Source organism: Carcharhinus amblyrhynchos, chromosome 2, assembly GCF_965287045.1.
Source record: "Carcharhinus amblyrhynchos chromosome 2, sCarAmb.v2.hapA, whole genome shotgun sequence".
In the NCBI taxonomy this organism is placed as follows: Eukaryota; Metazoa; Chordata; class Chondrichthyes; order Carcharhiniformes; family Carcharhinidae; genus Carcharhinus; species Carcharhinus amblyrhynchos.
The window spans coordinates 112,498,914-112,516,958 of record NC_137325.1 but is presented as its reverse complement, the minus strand read 5'-3'; the positions used below and the strand labels follow the sequence as shown (position 1 = coordinate 112,516,958).

General features: G+C 43.6%; 1 protein-coding gene across 1 annotated transcript in view; it reads left to right on the top strand.

Moving 5' to 3' along the window:
* Positions 1-18,045, top strand: part of c2h10orf67 (chromosome 2 C10orf67 homolog) — a 201,626-nt gene that overhangs the window by 170,644 nt on the left and 12,937 nt on the right. The window lies entirely within an intron of this gene.

Here is an 18,045-nt window from a genome sequence, read left to right as displayed (position 1 = left end):
CTAAAATCCAATGTATTATTAATGCAAGGTAATATACAGAAATTTTGGGTCTATGACTGAATGGGAACAAAATTAAAATGGAAGTAGATGGGAGCTGCTGTATATCTTATTGCTAAAAATTTATATCAACAAAAACTCAAGAACGTATCAGTAAAGCTATCAAATATAATCCTGAGAATTTACAGGGAACCAGTGGTTCCAGTGAAAGATCACATCATGGTGCAAATTGAAACAAAGATCAAGCTGAAAAATTGCCATTACATGTTGTGAAAGGAAGTTTTCCTGCACTTTTCAGAAGACAGTGGTTAAACAAAATCAAACTAAATTGGCAAGCAATTAACCAATTGTTTGATGGTAAGAACATATTACAGAAACTCTTAGAAAAATACAAGAAGGTATTTAAAAATATGTTAGGGGAAATGTCTGGAGTCGAGGCATGTTGTAGATAAAACTTGGTAGCAAACCAAATTGCTTAAAGACAAAAATTGTTACACACTATCAAGCCAAAAGTTGGAATGGAACTTGAAAAATTAATGAAAAGTGGACTGGTCAAGAACATAACCATGAGTGATTGGGCAACTCCAATTGTCTCTGTCCCTAAACTAGATCGTTCTAAAAGAATTTGCAGTGACTTCAAAACAATGATAAATCAGTGCTGTGTGTCAGCCAGCACCCTTTACCATTAATTGGAGGCTTATTCGCTGGATTGCCTGGAGGTCAGCAATTCAGTAAGATAGATTTGTCCACACATATCTTCAAATGAAGGTGACAATTGAGTCACAACCACTGTTAATGATTGTTACTCACAAAGAGTTGTTCCAGTATAAATGCCTACTGTTCAGAATAACATCAGCACTTGCCATATTCCAGAAATCCATGGATCAAATCCTAAGTAGCCTTATTGGTGCCTAATATTATCTGGATGACATTTTAATCGCAGGCAAAAATGAACAGGAACATTTCCAGGACTTGGAAGAAGCACTGAAGAGTCTATAGATGCACAATTAATTAACAAACATAAATTAACATAATTTGAAAAAGAAGTGTTGTGACTACAGGATGTGGGAGCTCCTGACCCAGGATGAACACATCTTGGCCTTCCTAATGAGAAGATTTGAGTATAACATAAGGATATTTCACAGCAATTGTACAGGGTATGGATAAGGCACACATGGAGTATTGTGTGCAGTTTTGGTGTCCTTATCTGAGGAAGGATGTTCTTGCTACTGAGGAGTGCAATGAAGTTTTACCAGACTGATTCTTAGGATGGCAGGACTAACATATGAGGAGAGACTAAGTCAATTAAGATTATATTCATTGAAGTTTGGAAGAGTGAGAGGGGATCTTACAGAAACTTTAAAAATCCTAACAGGGTTAGACAGGGTAGATTCATAAAGAATGTTCCCAATTGTAGGGGAGTCCAGAACTAGGGGCCATAGTTTGTTCAAGATGGAAAAGATCGAAAGCAGGAAATTATAGGCCAGTTAGCGTAACATCTGTCATAGGGAAATGCTGAAATGTATTGTTAAGGAGGTTGTATCAGGACAGTGAAAATGTCAATTATATTGTGCAGTCGACATGGTTTTCTGCAAGAGAAATTGTTTTTGACTAATTTATTAGAGCTCTTTGAGGAAACAATAAGCAACATGAATAAAAGGGAATCTGTTGATATGATACCCTTAGATTTCCAGAAGGCATTCACAAAGTACCACAACAAAAGCTACCATACAAAATAAGAGCTCATTGTATCAGGACTAAGATATTAGCATACATAGAGGATTGGTTAGTTAACAGGAAGCTGAGAGTAGCATAAACAAATCATTTGTGAGTGTTGTCGAGTAACAAATGGAGTGCCACAGGCATCAGTGCTGGAACTTCAGCTACTTATATATAGTTTAAAAGTTTAATTTATTAGTGTCACAAATAGTCTTATATTAACACTGCAATGAAGTTACTGTGAAAATTCCCCAGTCTCCACATTCTGGCACCTGTTCAGATACACTGAGGGAGAATTTAGCATGGCCAATGCACCTAACCAGCACGTCTTTCGGATTGTGGGAGGAAACCAGAACTCCCGGAGGAAACCCACGCAGACACGGGAGAACATGCAGATACCACACAGACAAGCTGGGAATCAAATCCGGGTCCCTGAGACAGCCGTGCTAACCACTGCGCCACCCATATTAATGACTTGGATGATAGGACCAAATATATGGTAGCTAAATTTGCTGATGATACAGAAGTAGGTAGGGGAGTAAGTTGTGACAAGGGCATAAGGAGATTGTGTAGAAGACTGTGTGCTAAAAAAGCAAATCTGTGTATTCCCCAACTGGAAAACATGAATGAACAGGAATATGTACAGGTCTGAGGCAGTCAAGTGAGGCAACACTGACCAATACAAGGAAGCCAGATATGATCTAAGAAGATCCATCAAAGTTGCCAAAAGACAATACCGGACCAAGCTAGGGTCCCAGACTAGCCACACCAACCCCAGCCAACAATGGCAATGTCTGCAAGGCATAACAAGTTACAAGATGAAGGCATGTAAAATCGCTGGCTCCAATGCACCCCTCCCTGCTGAGCTCAATGCATTCTATGCCCGTTTGGAGCCAGAGGTCAGCAAGAGCATGTCCTCCATCCTGAGAGCCCTGGATGAACCTGTATCTGGGATCACCACTGCAGATGTCAGAGCAGCTTTCTCGAAGGTCAACCCATGGAAAGCGGCTGGTTTGGATGGGTACCACTCAGATGCTGTACAGATCAGCTGGAGGGGGTATTCACAGACATCTTCAACCTCTCTTTACAACAATCTGAGGTGCCTATCTGCTTCAAGAAGACAACCATCATCCTGGTACCTAAGAAAAGCCAAGCAGCGTGCCTTAATGACTATCGGCTGGTGACTCGACAGCCGTCATTATGAAGTGCTTCGAAAGGTTAGTCGTGGCACAAATCAATTCCAGCCTCCCGGGCTACCTGGATCTGTACAGTTTGCCTGTCATCATAACAGATCCACAGCAGGCACCATCTTCCAGTTCTGCACTCAACACTGCAACATCTAGATAACAAGGATACCTATGCCAGAGTTCTATTTATTGACTATAGCTCAGCCTTCAACACTATTATACCCATGAAACCCATCTCCAAGTTCCGTGGCCTGGGCGTTGGCATCTCCCTCTGTGACTGGATCCTGAACTTCCTAACTAACAGACCACAATCAGTAAGGATAGGCAACAACATCTCTCCACAACCATCCTCAACACTGGTGCCCCACATGCTGTCTTCTCAGCGCACTACTCTGCTCCTTATACACCTATGACTGTGTGGCCAAATTCCCCGCCAATTCGATTTTCAAGTTTGCTGACAACACCACCATAGTGGGTCGGAATTCAAACAATGATAAGACAGAGTACAGGAATGAGGTAGAGAATCTGGTGAACTGGTGCGGCAACAATAATCTCTCCCTCAATGTCAACAAAATGAAGGAGATTGTCATCGACTTCAGGAAATGTAAAGGAGAACATGTGCCATCAATGAGGACAAAGTAGAAAGGGTTGAGAGCTTCAGGTTTTTAGGTGTCCAAATCACCAACAATCTGTCCTGGTCCCCCCATGCCAACACTATAGTTAAGAAAGCCCATCAACGCCTCTACTTTCTCAGAAGACTAAGGAAATTTGGCATGTCAGCTATGACTCTCATCAGCTTTTACAGATGCACCACAAAAAGCATTCTTTCTGGTTGTATCAGAGCTTGGTATGGCTCCTGTCCTGCCCAAGACTGCAAGGAACTACAAAAGGTCCTGAATGTAGCACAATCCATTACGCAAACTAGGTTCCCATTCATTGACTGTGTCTACACTTCACGCTGCCTCGGGAAAGCAGCTAGCATAATTAAGGACCCCACGCACTCTGGATATTATCTCTTCCGCCTTCTTCCGTCGAGAAAAAGATACAAAGGTCTGAGGTCACGTACCAACTGACTCAAGAACAGCTTCTTCCTTGCTGCTGCCAGACTTTTGAATGGACTTACCTTGCTATAAGTTGATCTTTCTCTACACCTTAGCTATGACTGTAAAACTACATTGTGCACTCTCTCGTTTCCTTCTCTACAAACCGTATGTTTTGTCTGTATAGCGTGCAAGAAAGAATACTTTTTACTGTATGCTAAAACATGTGACAATAATAAATCAAATTGGATATAATCTGAAACAAAACATCTTTCAAAAGTTTAATTTAAAGGGGTAAGACGTGACAGAAGAGCTCCAAGCGTGGTTTCCTCCTTGTGCTCCATGTGGCAGGCTGGGAACAGTTCCAGTTCCTGGGTCAGCATGTGTGCAGGAAGTATCTCCAGCTACAGCTCCTGGAAGCTCAAGTTTCAGAGCTGGAGCAGCAGCTGGAGACACTGTGGAGCATCCATGAGCCAGACAGTATCATGGATAGCATGTATAGAGAGGTGGTCACACCGCAGGCTCAGACTCCGCAGCCAGGAAGGGAATGGGTGACCACCAGACAGAGCAAGAGAGATGGGCAGGTAGTGCAGGAATCCCCTGTGGCCATTTTCCTGTGAAAGAGATATATGATTTTGGGTACTGTTTGAGGAGAATGACCTCTCTAGGGAAAGCAGCAGCAGCCAAACTCGTTGTACCACTGTTAGTTCTGCTGCAAAGGGGAGGGGTAAAAATTGTGTCAGCGCAACAGTTATAGGGGATTCAATTGTCAGAGGAATAGACAGATGTTTCTGTGGCTGCAAACAAGACTCCAGGATGTTATGTTGCCTCCCTGGTGCTAGGTTCAAGGATGTCTCAAAGCGGCTGCAGGACATTCTGAAGGGGGAGGGCAAACAGCCAGTCATCGTAGTACACATTGGTACAAGCAACATAGGTAAAAAAAGGGATGAGGTCCTAAAAGCAGAACATAGGAAGCTAGGAAGGAAGTTGGGAAATTGGACATCATAGTTAGTGATCTCAGGATTACTATCGGTGCCACGTGCTAGTCAGAGTAAAAATGACGGGATATATCAGATAAATACGTGGCTGAAGGGAGGGTTTCAGATGCCTGGGGCATTCCCCAGGGAGGTAAGACCTGTACAAATTGGACAAGTTATACCTGGGCAGGACTGGGACCGATGTCTGAGAGAGAGCGTTTGCTAGAACGGTTGGGGAGGATTTAAACTAATATGCCGGGGGGATGGGAACATGTGTAATGAGCCTGAGAAGAAGAGAGCAAGGACAAAATGTGGGGCGAAGGTTTCAACTCCATCAAAAATCAGCAAAAAAGTTAAAAGGAAGGAGATCTCAGGAGACGTTATTACTGGAAGTGTTAGAATTCAAAAAGAAGGTACAAAAACTAGCATAAGGGCATTTTATCTGAATGCTGGTAGCATCTGAAACAAGGTAAATGAGCTCACGGCACAAATCATTGCGAACGAGTATGATTTGGTGGCTATTACAGAGAACATGGTTGCAGGATGGTTACAACTGAGAGCTAAATATCCTGGGATATCAGACTGTTCAGAGGGACTGACGGGAAGATAAGGAGATGGTGTAGCTCTGATACTTAAAGATGATATCAAGGCAATAGTGAGAGATGATATAGGTTCTATGGGGAAAAAAAAGGTTGAATCCATTTGGGTGAAATTAGAAGTAATAAGGAGAAAAAGTCACTGATAGGCACAGTCTATAGGCCATCAAATAATAACATCACCATGAGGCGAGAAATAAACAAAGAAATAACTGATGCGTGTAAGAATGATACAACAATTATCATGGGAGATTTTAATCTGTGTACCAATTGGTCAAACCAGGTCAGTCAAGGCAACCTTGAGGAGGAATTCATAGAATGTATCCGCGATAGTTTCCTTGAACAATATGTAATGGGAGGGTGAGAATCCGGTTGTCGCAGTTCATGTGGGTGCCAATGACATAGGCAAAGTAGGAACTAAGCATCTGCAGAGGGATTATGAAAAGCTGGGGACCAAATTAAAAAGCAGAACCAACAAGGTGGTTATCTCTGGATTACTACCTGAACCACGTGCAAATTGGCGCAAGGTAAATAGGATTAAGGAGGTAAATGCGTGGCGCAAGGATTGGTGTGGGAGGAATGGGTTCGAATTTATGGGGCATTGGCACCAGTATTGGGGTAGATGGATCCTGTTCAGATGGGATGATCTTCGTCTGAATCGCGCTGTGACCAGAGTCCTGGCAAATCGTATAACTAGGACTGTAGATAGGGCTTTAAACTAATTAGCGGGGGGAAGGCTGCAGGGATGGGGGAAATTACAAAATCTAAAGTAAGGAGAAGGTACGTGAGCAGGTTAATGTTGAGGATGTTCCACTAATTAAAGGAGTGGGGGGCATGAGAGTTCCTTAAAATAAGGTCCAGCTAAAGGCTGGTATAAAGACACCACCTGAATGCACGAAGCATTCGAAACAAAGTGAATGAGCTGATGGCACAAATCAGCACAAATGGGTATGATCTAGTGGCCATTACGGAAACGTGGTTGCAGGGTGACCAGGACTGGGATATGAATATCCTGGGGTATCAGACATTTAGGAAGGATAGACAGGAGGAAGAAGCAGGTGGGGTAGCTCGGTTAATAAAGTTTAACCAGCCGTGGTTATCTAAGGAAATAAAGAAGAGTATTAAATTAAAAGCTGATGCGTTCAGAGTGGCTAAAAGTAGTGAGCGATTAGAAGATTGGGAAAAATTTAAAAATCAACAAAGAATGACTAAGAAGGTGATAAAGAAAGGAAAGATAGACTATGAAGCTAAACTAGCACTAAATATAAAAAAGGACAGTAAAAGTTTTTACAAATATATAAAGAAGAGGAGGCTGGCTAGAGTGAATGTTGGACCCTTAGAGGATGAGAGGGGGGATTTAGCGGTGGGAGATGAGGAAATGGCTGAGGCTTTAAATAAGTTTTTTGCCTTGGTCTTCACGGAGGAGGACACGAATAGTTTGCCAGATCTTAAAGATAGAAGGTTGGGAGGAGTTGAGGGCCTGACTGCGATTATTGTCACTAGAGAGGTAGTGCTTGATAGACTAATGGGACTGAAGGTGGACAAGTCCCCAGGACCGGACGGAATGCATGCCAGGGTTCTGAAAGAAATGGCAGAGGTGATAGTGGATGCCTTAGTAATTATTTACCAAAATTCGCTGGATTCCGAGGAAGTGCCAGAAGATTGGAAAATGGCTAATATTACGCCGCTGTTTAAAAAAGGTAGCAGACAAAAGGCAGGGAATTACAGGCCGGTTAGTTTAATGTCTGTAGTTGGAAAAATGCTTGAATCCGTCATTAAAGAAGAAATAGCGGGGCACCTAGAAAAGAATGGTTTGATAGAGCAGACACAGCATGGATTCGTTAAGGGGAAGTCGTGTTTGACGAATTTATTGGATTTCTATGAGGATGTGACTAGTGCTGTAGACAGAGGGGAACCAGTGGATGTGGTGTTTTTAGATTTCCAAAAGGCATTTGATAAGGTGCCTCATAAAAGGTTGCTACAGAAGATTAGGGTGCACGGAGTTGGGGGTAAGGTATTAGCGTGGATAGAGGATTGGCTGTCTAATAGGAAGCACAGAGTTGGTATCAATGAGTGCTATTCTGATTGGCAGTTGGTGACTAATAGAGTGCCACAGGGATTGGTGCTGGGGCCACAGCTATTTACCATTTATATAGACAATCTAGAGGAGGGGGCTGAGTGTAGGGTGACGAAATTTGCTGATGACACGAAGATGAGTGGAAAAGCAAATTGCATGGAGGGTGTGGAAAGTCTGCAGAGGGATCTAGATAGGCTGAGCGAGTGGGCGAGGATCTGGCAGATGGAGTATAATGTTGGCAAATGTGAGGTTATCCACTTTGGCAGAAATAATGGTAGGAGGGATTATTATTTAAAAGGCAAAAAGCTGCAGCATGCTACGATGCAGAGGGACCTGGGGGTCCTTGTGCACGAGTTGCAAAAACCCAGTCTGCAGGTGCAACAGGTGATCAAGAAGGCGAATGGAATGTTGGACTTTATAGCGACGGGGATAGAATATAAAAGCAGGGAGGTCTTGCTGCAACTGTACAAGGCACTGGTGAGGCCGCAGCTGGAGTACTGTGTGCAGTTTTGGTCGCCGCACTTGCGCAAGGATATATTGCCCTTGGAGGGAGTGCAGAGGAGGTTCACTAGGCTGATACCGGAGATGAGGGGGTTGGACTATGGAGAGAGACTAAATAGACTGGGTCTGTACTCGTTGGAGTTTAGAAGGATGAGGGGGGATCTTATAGAGACGTATAAGACAATGAAGGGGATGTAGAAAAAATTATTAGGGATAGGATTTATGGTTATTTGGAGAGTAATGAATTGATTAGAGATAGTCAGCATGGTTTTGTGCAGGGTAGGTCGTGCCTTCCTAACCTTATTGAGTTTTTTGAGAAAGTGACCAAAGAGGTGGATGGGGGTAAGGCAGTTGATGTGGTATATATGGACTTTAGTAAGGCATTTGATAAGGTTCACCATGGAAGGCTTCTGCAGAAATTGTAGATGTATGGGATTGAGGGTGATCTAGGAAATTGGATTAGGAATTGGCTGGCGGATAGGAGACAGAGGGTGGTGGTTGATGGTAAGTATTCGACATGGAGTTCAGTTACGAGTGGTGTGCCTCAGGGATCTGTTTTGGGGCCACTGCTGTTTGTAATTTTTATAAATGATCTGGATGAGGGTATAGTTGGGTGGATTAGTAAATTTGCTGATGACACCAAAGTCGGAGGTGTGGTAGATAGTGAGGAAGGGTGTCTTAGTCTACCGGGAGACTTGGATAAGTTGCAGAGCTGGGCCGAGAGGTGGAGGATGGAGTTTAATGCGGAGAAGTGTGAGGTAATTCACTTTGGTAGGAATAACGGATGTGTAGAGTATAGGGCTAACGGTAGGACTCTGAATAGTGTGGATGAACAGAGGGATCTAGGTGTATGTGTACATAGATCCCTGAAAGTTGGGAATCAAGTAGATAGGGTTGTTAGGAAGGCATACGGTGTCTTGATGTTTATTGGTAGGGGGATTGAATTTAGGAGCCGCAGCATCATGTTGCAACTGTACACGACTCTGGTGCGGCCGCACTTGGAGTATTGTGTGCAGTTCTGGTCCCCACATTATAGGAAGGATGTGGAGGCTTTGGAGAGGGTGCAGAGGAGGTTTACCAGGATGTTGCCTGGTATGGAGGGAAGGTCCTATGAGGAGAGACTGAGGGATTTGAGGTTGTTTTCGTTAGAAAGAAGGCAGCTAAGAGGGGACCTTATTGAAACATATAAGATGATTAGAGGTTTAGATAGGGTGGACAGTGATAGCCTTTTTCCTCGGATGGAGAAAGCTGGCATGAGGGGGCATAGCTTTAAATTAAGGGGTGGTAGTTATAGGATGGATGTCAGGGGTAGGTTCTTTACCCAGAGGGTGGTGAGGGATTGGAATGCCCTGCCTGCTGCAGTTGTAAATGCGCCTAGTTTGGGGGCGTTTAAGAGATCCGTGGATAGGTTTATGGATGGTAAGGGTTTAGTTTAGGTTAGAGGGTCATTGTTTTTTAACTGGTCGGCGCAACATCATGGGCCGAAGGGCCTGTTCTGTGCTGTAATGTTTTATGTTCTATGTATAGAGTAGAGGTAAAGAGATTCTTCCTGCTTAGAAAGGATAGCACAACTAGAGGGCACAGCCTCAAGATAAGGGGGGAGCAGTTTAGATTGGAGTTGAGGAGGAACTTCTTCCCACAAAGGGTGGTGAATCTCTGGAATTCTCTGCCCGTTGAAGTGGTGGAGGCTACCTCGCTAAATATATTTAAGTCACGGCTAGATAGGTTTTTGATAAACTAGGGAATTAAGGGTTATGGGGAGAGAGCGGGAAAGTGGAACTGATCCACTTCAGATCAGCCATGATCTTATTGAATGGCGGGGCAGGCTCGAAGGGCTAGATGGCCTACTCCTGCTCCTATTTCTTATGTTCTTATGTTCTCAATATCAGGGCGATAGTAAGAGAATATATAGGGTCCAAAGAGCAAAACGTGGAATCGTTGTGGGTGGAGATAAGGAATAGTAAGGGGAGAAAGACACTGGTGAATGTGGTCTATAGGCCCCCAAATAATAATTTTGTGGTGGGGTGGGCTATAAACAAACAAATAATTGATGCGTGCAGAAACGGAACGGCGATAATTATGGGGGATTTTAACCTGCATATTGATTAGTTGTCTCAAGTCGGACACGGTGGGCTTGAGGAAGAGTTCTTGGAATGCTGTTGGGTTAGTTTCCTTGAACAGCGTGTAACGGAACCTACGAGGGAGCGAGTTATCTTAGATCTGGTACTGTGTAACGAGGCAGGTAGAATTAGGGATCTTCTTGTGAGGGATCCTCTTGGGATGAGTGATCATTGTATGGTTGAATTTCTGATGCAGATGGGGGATGAGATAGTAGGGTCCCAAACCAGCGTCCTCTGTTTGAACAGAGGGGAGTATGATAAGATGAGGGCCGAATTAGCGAATGTAGATTGGGGGCGCAGATTGGTTGGTAGAACAGCTGAGGAACAGTGGAGGATTTTTAAGGAGATCTTTTTCGGTACTCAGCAGAAATATATTCCGATGGTAAAGAAGGACTGTAAGAGAAGGGATAACCAGCTTAGCTATCGAAGGAAATAAAGGAGAGTATTAAATTAAAAGCCAATGCGTACAGAGCGGCTAAAAATAATGGGGAATTAGAAGATTGGGAAAGATTTAAAAAACAACAAAGAATGACTAAGAAAGTGATGAAGAAAGGAAAGATAGAGTATGAAGCTAAACTAGCTCTAAATATTAAAAAGTTTTAAAAAGATAGTAAAAGTTTTTACAAATATGAAAAGAAGAGGAGACTGGCTAGAGTGAATGTTGGAGTCTTGGAAAACGAGAGGGGGGATTTAGCGGTGAGTAACGAGGAAATGGCTGAGGCTTTAAATAAGTTTTTTGTGTCGGTCTTCATGGAGGAGGACACAAATAGCTTACCGAATATTAAAGATAGAGGGATGGTACGAGATGAGGTCTTTAATGCAATTACTGTCACTAGAGAGGTAGTGCTTGGTAAACTAATGGGACTGAAGGTAGACAAGTCCCCAGGACCAGATGGAATGCATCCCAGGGTTCTGAAAGAAGTGGCAGAAGCAATAGCGGTTGCCTTAGTAATTATTTATCAAAATTCACTGGACTCTGGGGAAGTGCCGGAGGATTGGAAAATTGCTAATGTTACGCCGCTGTTTAAAAAAAGTAGCAGACAAAAGGCAGGGAATTATAGGCCGGTTAGCTTAACGTCCGTAGTTGGAAAAATGCTAGAATCCATCATCAAAGAAATAGCAAGACACCTAGAAGAGAATGGTTTGATCAAGCAGGCGCAGCGTGGATTCGTGAAGGGGAAGTCGTGTTTAACAAATTTACTGGATTTCTATGAGGATGTGACTAGTGTGGTAGACAGTGGGGAACCAGTGGATGTGGTGTTTTTAGATTTCCAGAAGGCGTTCGATAAGGTGCCTCACAAAAGGTTGCTGCAGATGGTTAGGGTACACAGAATTGGGGATACAGTGTTAGCGTGGATTGAGGATTGGTTACCTAACAGGAAGCAGAGAGTTGGAATCAACGGGTGCTTTTCTGGTTGGCAGTTGGTGACTAGTGGAGTGCCGCTGGGATCGGTGCTGGGGCCTCAACTGTTTACCATTTACATAGACGATCTGGAGGAGGGGGCTGAGTGTAGGGTTACAAAATTTGCTGATGACATGAAAATGAGTGGAAAAGCAAATTGCGAGGAGGGAGCGGAAAGTCTGCAGAGAGATCTGGATAGGCTGAGTGAGTGGGCGAGGACCTGGCAGGTGGAGTATAACGTTGGCAAATGTGAGGTTATCCACTTTGGTAGAAATAATAGTAGGAGGGATTATTATTTAAAGGGTGAAAAGCTGCAGTAGGCTACAGTGCAAAGGGACCTGGGGTCCTTGTGCACGAATCGCAAAAACTCAGTCTGCACGTGCAGCAGGTGATCAAGAAGGTGAATGAAATGTTGGGGGATAGAATATATCTAATTTCTTCTTGAAATCAGACAATGATTTGGCCTCAACTACATTGTGTGGTAATGAATTCCACACATTCATCACCCTCTGGGTGAAGAAATGTCTCTGTTCATTCAATGAAAGGAATTGTTACGAGTCCAGAGTTTATAATTGGAAATCTCCGGTGTTCACATCTGGTCATTAAATTGCAAGCAGGAGCTGAAGATATTTTTGGATCTGGTTTAATATTAGTGTTGAAATTGTCTTTTGATCCGGCAAACTGCTGTATATGGAGAATGGATAGAGAACGCACGAGCCTCATTCCCACTGGAATTTATCGTGCAGGAAGGTTTTTTGACTCAGTATGTAGATAGGCCAACTAGAGGTGAGGCTATATTGGATTTGGTGCTGGGAAATGAGCCAGACCAGGTGCTAGACTTGGAAGTTGGTGTGCATTTTGGTGATAGTGACCACAATTCGGTTACGTTCACCTTAGTGATGGAAAGGGATAGGAATGAACCTCGGGCTAGTGGTTTTAGCTGGGGGAAGGGTAATTATGAGGCTATTAGGAGAGAATTAGGAAGCATAGGTTGGACTAGGAGATTACAGGGACTGGGAACGTCTGAAATGTGGAGTTTTTTCAAGGAGCAGCTACTGCGAGTCCATGATAGGTATGTCCCTGTCAGGCAAGGAGGAATTGGTAGGGCTAGGGAACCGTGGTGCACCAAAAAAGTTTTTTCGTTGGTTAAGAGGAAAAAGGAGGCTTATGTTCGGATGAGACGTGAGGGCTCGGGTAGTGCACTAGAAAACTTTAGATTGGCTAGGAGGGAGTTGAAGAGTGAGCTAAGAAGGGCTAAAAGAGGACATGAGAAGACTTTGGCTGATAGGGTTAAGGAGAATCCTAAGGCGTTCTATAGGTATGTTAAGAACAGAAGGTTGGTTAGGGCAAGATTAGGGCCAGTTATAGACAGCAGAGGGAAGTTATGTGTGGAACCGGAGGAGATTGGAGAGGCATTGAACCAATATTTCTCTTCGGTGTTCACGCAGGGGGACATGGATATAGCTGAGGAGGACACTGGATTGCAGGGGAGTAGAATTGACAGTGTTGCAGTTGATAAGGAGGATGTGCTAGATATTCTGGAGGGTCTGAAAATAGATAAGTCCCCTGGTCCGGATGGGATTTACCCCAGGATTCTCTGGGAGGCAAGAGAAGTGATTGCAGAGCCTCTGGCTCTGATCTTCAGGTCGTCGTTGGCCTCTGGTATAGTACCGGAAGATTGGAGGTTAGCGAATGTTGTCCCATTGTTTAAGAAGGGGAACAGAGACTTCCCCGGGAATTATAGACCGGTGAGTCTCACTTCTGTTGTGGGCAAGGTTTTAGAAAAAATTATTCGGGATAGGATTTATAGTTATTTGGAGAGTAAAGAATTGATTGGAGATAGTCAGCATGGTTTTGTGGCGGGTAGGTCGTGCCTTACTAACCTTATTGAGTTTTTTGAGAAAGTGACCAAAGAGATGGATGGGGGTAAGGTAGTGGACGTGGTGTATATGGATTTTAGTAAGGCGTTTGATAAGGTTCACCATGGTAGGCTTCTGCAGAAAATGCAGATGTATGGGATTGGGGGTGATCTAGGGAATTGGATCAGGAATTGGCTAGCGGATAGGAGACAGAGGGTGGTGGTTGATGGTAAATATTCATCATGGAGTTCGGTTTCGAGTGGTGTGCCTCAGGGATCTGTTTTGGGGCCACTGCTGTTTGTAATTTTTATTAATGATCTGGATGAGGGTATAGTTGGGTGGATTAGTAAGTTTGCTGATGACACCAAAGTCGGAGGTGTGGTAGATAGTGATGAAGGGTGTCATAGTTTGCAGGAAGACTTAGACAGGTTGCAGAGCTGGGCCGAGAGGTGGCGGATGGAGTTTAATGCGGAGAAGTGTGAGGTAATTCACTTTGGTAGGAATAACAGATGTGTCGAGTATAGGGCTAACGGGAGGACTTTGAATAGTGTGGATGAGCAGAGGGATCTAGGTGTATGTGTACATAGATCCCTGAAAGTTGGGAGTCAAGTAGATAAGGTTGTTAAGAAGGCATACGGTGTCTTGGCGTTTATTGGTAGGGGGATTGAATATAGGAGTCGCAGCGTCATGTTGCAACTGTACACAACTCTGGTGCGGCCGCACTTGGAGTACTGTGTGCAGTTCTGGTCCCCACATTACAGGAAGGATGTGGAGGCTTTGGAGAGGGTGCAGAGGAGGTTTACCAGGATGTTGCCTGGTATGGAGGGGAGGTCCTATGAGGAGAGGCTGAGGGATTTGGGGTTGTTTTCGCTGGAAAGAAGGCGGCTAAGAGGGGATCTCATTGAAACATATAAGATGATTAGAGGTTTAGATAGGGTGGATAGTGATAGCCTTTTTCCTCTGATGGAGAAATCTAGCACGAGGGGGCATGGCTTTAAATTAAGGGGTGGTAGTTATAGGACGGATGTCAGGGGTAGGTTCTTTACCCAGAGGGTGGTGAGGGATTGGAATGCCCTGCCTGCTGCAGTTGTAAATGCGCCTAGTTTGGGGGCGTTTAAGAGATCCGTGGATAGGTTTATGGACGAGAAGGGATTGGTTTAGGTTAGTGGGTCATTGTTTTGTAACTGGTCGGCGCAACATCGTGGGCCGAAGGGCCTGTTCTGCGCTGTAATGTTCTATGTTCTATGTTAAAGAATTTGTTCGTTTGGGGAATTGTGGATTTGAGCATCCGAGACGTCTGATAACAAAGATGTTCCGTCTGTAATATATCCAAACCAGTTGCTCTGTGCAAATCATAAACATGACTGCGCTCAGGTGAGAGACCTGACCCAAACCCCCAAAACTGTACCATTTTCCAAAAGGAGCAGAAGAAGATGATCAAGAAGGTGAGTCGAATCGCCTTTATAGCGAGGGGGATGGAATATAAAAGCAGGGAGGTCTTGCTGCAATTCTACAAGGCACTGGTGAGGCCGCAACTGGGGTACTGTGTGCAGTTTTGGTCCCCTTATTTGCAGAAGGATATATTGGCCTTGAAGGGAGTACAGAGAAGGTTCACCAGGCTGATACCAGAGATGAAGGGGTTAGCTTATGAGGAGAGATTGAATAGACTGGGCCTGTACTCGTTAGAGTTTAGAAGGTTGAGGGGGGGTCTTTTAGAGACATATAAGATAATGAAGGGGCTAGATAGGGTAGAGGTAGAGAGATTCTTCCTGCTTAGAAAGGAAAACAGAACTAGAGGGCACAGTCTCAAAATAAGGTGGGGGGGCACTTTAGAACATAGTTGAGGAGGAACTTCTTCACTCAAAGGGTGGTAAATCTCTGGAATTCTCTACCCATTGAAGTGGTGGAGGCTACCTCATTGAATATATTTAAGTCACGGGTAGATAGATTGCTGATAGACAAGGGAATTAAGGGTTATGGGGAGAAAGCGGGAAAATGGGACTGATCCACTTCAGATCAGCCATGATCTTATTGAATGGCGGGGCAGGCTCAAAGGGCTAGATGGCCTACTCCTGCTCCTATTTCTTATGTTCTTATGGAACCTACAAGGGAGCAAGCTATCCTAGATGTGGTCCTGTGTAATGAGACAGGAAAAATTAATGATCTTACAATTAGGGATCCTCTCGGAAGAAGTGATCACAGTATGGTTGAATTTAAAATACAGATGGAGCGTGAGAAGATAAAATCCAATACCGGTGTCTTGTGCTTAAACAAAGGAGACTACAAAGGCATGAGGGAGGCTTTGGCTAAGGTAGACTGGGAGCAAAAGGGGTGGGACAATTGAGGAATAGTGGAGGACTTTAAAAGTGATCCTTCACAGTGCTCAGCAAAGTATATACCAGTGATGAGGAAGGACTACAGAAAAAGAGATTATCAGCCATGGATATCTAAGGACATAAAAGAGGGTTTCAATTTGAAAGAAAAGGCATACAAAGTGGCAAAGATTAGTGGGAAACCTTTAAAGGTCAACAGAAAGCGATGAAAAAAGCTATAAAGGAAAGTAAGATTGATTATGAGAGTAAACTAGCTGAGAATATAAAAACAGATAGCAAAAGGTTCTACAAACATATAAAATGAAAAAGAGTGGCTAAAGTAAACATTAGTCCTTTAGAGGATGAGAAGGGGGATATAATAACTAGAAATGAGAAAATGGCTGAGGCATTGAACAGATATTTTGTGTTGGTCTTCACAGTGGAAGATATAAATAACATGCCAAAAATTGATGACAGGAAGGCTATGGCAGGTGAGCACCTAAAAGCTATCATTATTATGAAAGAGGCAGTGTTGGGCAAGCTCATGGGGCTAAAAGTAGACAAGTCTCCTGGCCCTGATGGAATGCATCCCAAGGTACAAAAAAATGTGGTGGGGGAAATAACAAATGCACTAGTGGTAATTTACCAAAATTCGCTGGGCTCTGGGTGGTTCCCACAGATTGGAAAACAGCAAGTGTGACGCCACTGTTTAAAAAAGGTAGACAAGGCAGGTTAAGCTGGTTAGCTTAACTTCTGTAGTAGGGAAAATGCTTAAATCCATCATCAAGGAAGGAATAGCAAGACATCTGGAAATAAATTACCCCATTAGTAAGACGCAGCATGGATTCGTGAAGGGCAGGTCATGTTTAACTTATTTGGTAGAATTCTTTGAGAACATTACATGCACAATGGACAATAGGGAACATGTGGATGTGCTGTATCTGGATTTTCAGAAGGCATTTGACAAGGTGCCACACCAAATGCTGCTGCATAAGATAAAAGTGCATGGTATTACGGGTAATGTAATTAGCATGGATAAAGGATTGGTTAACTAACAGAAAGCAAAGAGTGGGGATAAATGTGTTTTTTTCTGGTTGGCGATCAGTAGCTACTGGTGTGCCTCAGGGATCAGTGTTGGGACCGCAATTGTTTACAATTTACATAGATGATTTGGAGTTGGAGACCGAATGTAACGTGTCAAAATTCAAATGATGACACTAAGATGAGTGGCAGAGCAAAGTGTGCAAAGGATGCTGAAAATCTGCAAAGGGATATAGATAGTCTAAGTGAGTGGGTGAGGGTCTGGCAGATGGAGTACAATTTTGGTAAATGTGAGGTCATCCATTTTGGTAGGAAGAACAGCAAAATGGACTATTATTTAAATGGTAAAAAATTGCAGCATGCTGCTGTGCAAAGGGACCTGGGTGTCCTTGTGCAAGAATCACAAGGGGTTGGTTTGCAGGTGCAACAGGTAATTAAGAAGGCAAATGGAATTTTGTCCCTCACTGCTAGAGGGATGGAGTTTAAAAACAGTGAGGTTATGTTGCAGCTGTATAAGGTGCTGCTGAGGCTACATCTAGAGTACTGTGTACAGTTTTTGTCTCCTTACTTGAGGAAGGATATACTGGCACTGGAGGGGGTACAGAGGAGATTCAGTAGGTTGGTTCCAGAGTTGAGAGTGTGGCTTATGAGGAGAGACCGAGTAGACTAGGGCTAAACTCATTGGAATTCAGAAGAATGGGGAGAGATCTTTTGGAACATGTAAGATTATGAAGGGAATAGATAAGATAGAAGCAGGGAAGTTGTTTCCACTGGCAGATGAAACTAGAACTAGGAGGCATAGCCTCAAAATAAAGGGGAGCAGATTTAGGACTGAGTTGAGGATGAACTTCTTCACACAAAGGGTTGTGAATCAGTGGAATTCCCTGCCCAGTGAAGCAGTTGAGGCTACCTCATTGAATGTTTTCAAGGCAAGGATAGATAAATTTTTGAACAGTAAAGAAATTAAGGGTTATGGTGAGCAGGCTGGTAAGTGGAGCTGAAGATCAGCCATGATCTTACTGAATGGCAGAGCACGCGCGAGGGGCCAGATGCCCTACCCCTGCTCCTAATTCTTATGTTCTTATGTTTTCTAAATCAAATCAAATCAAATGTGTGGTCTCTCATTTAAGATGGAGATGAGAAATGTTTTCTGTCAGAGGATCATAAATAGGTTAGGTGCGAAGGCAAAAATTTGGCAGATGGAGTCTAACTTGTCC